This window comes from Pteropus alecto, unplaced genomic scaffold, assembly GCF_000325575.1.
Source record: "Pteropus alecto unplaced genomic scaffold, ASM32557v1 scaffold88, whole genome shotgun sequence".
Classification (NCBI taxonomy): domain Eukaryota; kingdom Metazoa; phylum Chordata; class Mammalia; order Chiroptera; family Pteropodidae; genus Pteropus; species Pteropus alecto.
In genome coordinates this window covers 844,930-848,268 of record NW_006494611.1, presented here as the reverse complement: position 1 = coordinate 848,268, position 3,339 = coordinate 844,930, and positions in this window count along the sequence as shown.

Below are 3,339 nucleotides of genomic sequence, written 5' to 3'. Positions count from 1 at the left end.
AGGCTTCACACAAGCACAAAATGGTGTAAATTTGTTGTAAAAATAGCTGGAAATCCTAAAGAAGTAATTGTAACATCAAACCAAAGTTGTGTCTGCATTTATCTTTTTTTAAAAATAAAATTTTCCTGGAGCTTCTGGAAGCTGCTTCTGCCTGCCTCTGTGTTCATGGCAGTAGTAATAATTAGGAATAAAAACAAATTATTTTTTCAATAACAGCATGATACATAAACTTTTAACTTTGGAGATAAATGTCAACAATACAAAGTAATGAGAGATGAGAAAATGAAGAAACAAACACCAAGAAAACCTGAGAAAATAGTAGGAGAAATATCTAATATGAATTAATCACTCTACTGCCAACAGGATGAGATCCTTGAAATAAATGGGTTTCCAAATTTTTGAAGTCGCAGACTTTTAGAATCAAAACATATTTCCTAGAAACTTAACACAGGACATAATCCTTGATAGTAGAATATAGTAGGAGTGAATATAAAAAGAAAAAGAAACAAGATACAGGAATACTCAAGGAGCTTAGCATAGTAGTTAAAATCAAGAACTCTGGAGTCCCACTGCCTAGATTTTAATCCTTGCTCCATCTCTAAAATAGGGATAATAGAACCTATCCTGAAGGGTTGCTGTGAGGATTAAATGAGTTAATATATGTAAATCACTCAGAGCAATGCTCTATCCAAAATAAAGTTTAGTTATTTTTACAGTTATCATTGCTCACATTTAAAATCTGAAAAAACTAGTAATTTCCCCAAGACATTCCAGCAATCTCCACTGTTGTAGTTTGTATAAATGATGTTATACAATCTTGCAGAGGCCCAGAGTTTTGGGGAACAATGATTTAAAACCTCAGTGTATTTATCAGGAGTCTTAAAAATGTTGATACTCTTTCACCTTCAGGAATCTAGCCTAAAGAATGTTGGCTTCTGGCTGTTTCACAATGAATGTTAATTACATGGTCAAATATGTGATGACAGAAAGAAATCTAACTATGGGAGGTGAACACATAGTGTAAATATATATATATACCTTACTGTTAAAGTGTACAGCTGAAACTTATTGGATTTTGTTAACCAATGTCACCATAAAAAAAAATTAATTAATTTAAAAAATGCTGATGGTATAGTGGTATATAAACTCAGCAAGATATATAACTGCATTTATAGTATAAATAAAAATATGTCCAGAACTTACCTTTGAAAAATGTACTAATAAATTAACATTATTTCAGAGGGTTAGAATAGGAGTCAGCAAACTTTTTCTGTAAAGGACCAGGGAATAAACATTTTAGGTTTTGCAGGCCATACATATAGTTTCTGCCAGAACTACTCAACCCTGCTGTCATGGTGTGAACAGCTACCACGAATAATAGTAAACAAATGGGTGTGGTTGTATTCCCATAAAAACTGATTTACTGAAAACAGGCAGTTAGCCTGCTGGCCATAATTTGTTGAACTCTGGGTTAGCTTTACAGATGTATTTATTTCTTTAAAAAATATTTTCCTGTATTTTCTAAATTTTCTACAGTGAGAAAAGCATAAATTACTTTCATAATCTAAAAATTAAAACAATAAGTGCCATAAAAAGTAAAATACCCTTTGCTATTAAGAATAAGAGATACCATAGTTAGAAAATGGCTATAGTAGACTTCCTTGATTTAAAAATATATATAAGCTCATATGAAAAATGACATGCTCAAAAATAAAACCCTCCAGTGGTTACATATCACACGTAGGATAAAGTCCAAAATATTTTACCTAGCCTGCAAGGTAAAAGACGTGGCCTCTGGCTATGTCTCAGAGTTTTGATTAGCTGCTCCAGCCATGCTTGCATAGGCATGGGGCCCTGATATTGAGCGTTTAATGTAGACTTACATAAACAGTAGTACCATCAGCTTCCTCACCTCCTCATAAAAAGGCTCTGCCTACAAATCCAAGGGTCCTGGAAATGACTTAAAAAATTACTCAGTCCTCTAAATTCTTTTTTAAAAAAACCTAGGTCTTTGCATTGTTTGCATAATATATCCTAGTATTTGACTCAGTCTTTCATATTTTTCATCCAGATATTTGTATTTAAAAAATACAGCCCATGGCAACAGGAAACAAAACCAGATTATTACATATACAAGATTCTTGATAGAGCAACAATCAAAACTAGTTCAAGGAAACAACAAAAACATCAAATAGACTCAGATTTTAGTTTTGAATTTAGAAAGTCTAAAATTTTATAAAGAGTAATAGATTATTTTCCTTTACTTTCTTTTATATATCTTATTCCATATTATCTACTTTCAATCTTGAGCACATTAATATACACTATATTTAGTAATTTTTAAATCAAATTTTTTATTCTTGAAAAGCAGATAAAAAATATCATATTTTAATTTGTATTTCTTTTATTATAAGAGGGTTTAAGCTTGTTTTTACATGTTTAAAAGCCATTTACGTTTCCTAGTGTGTGACCTGTATTCATAACCTTTGTTTTGCTATTATCTTTTAGTTGTCTTTTATTTTAGTATGTTGTAGAAATTTTTAATATGTTATGGAAATTAGCTTTTTTCTGTCATGTGCTGCAAATAGCTTTTTAATTTTGCCTTTGATTTTATTTATTTTTTACTTATATATCTCGCTATGTAAAAATTAAAAATTTTTTAGATCTTCACCGAAGTCTTCTGAAATTCGTGTCATGCTTTGAAAGACCTCCTCTATTACCAGATTTTAAAACAAAATTAATTTTTTCTCTTTTAGATCTTTGCTCCCTCTGGGATTTATTTCAGAGTAAAAAGTGATAGAAGGAAAAGCACATACCATAGTCCTCTGCTCATTTAGTCAGGCAAGGCTCTGATTGCAGAATAACACAACCTGGTTTGTTTAAGTCATCAGGTAGTTACAACTCAGATAAGGTAAAATTGCCCAACAAAGAACTCCTGTATCATACAATCAAACAATATTAACATATGGCATAATATTTTCAATTAGTCTCTTAGATCAGTATTTCCTGAACTTTAGTCATACTGGTATAATTTTTGACATTTCCATATTAACTTCTATAATATTATTTTCTTAATACCTTTATTTTAATTGCTTCTTTTTATATAAGTAACTTTATTTAAAAGGGAAACTATATTATCATTTAATAGTCTAAATTTCTGAAAGCATACATACATACATACATAAATATTAAAATAAATTTTCACCTATACACCACATCTCATTTATCACTTTGGAAAATAATGATCTAGTTAGAGCCAAATATATAGAAGTTTGGGGCTCTCTGAAACAAAATATAGGAATGAATGACAGAAATTTTTTCATAAAGTATTAGTGAAAC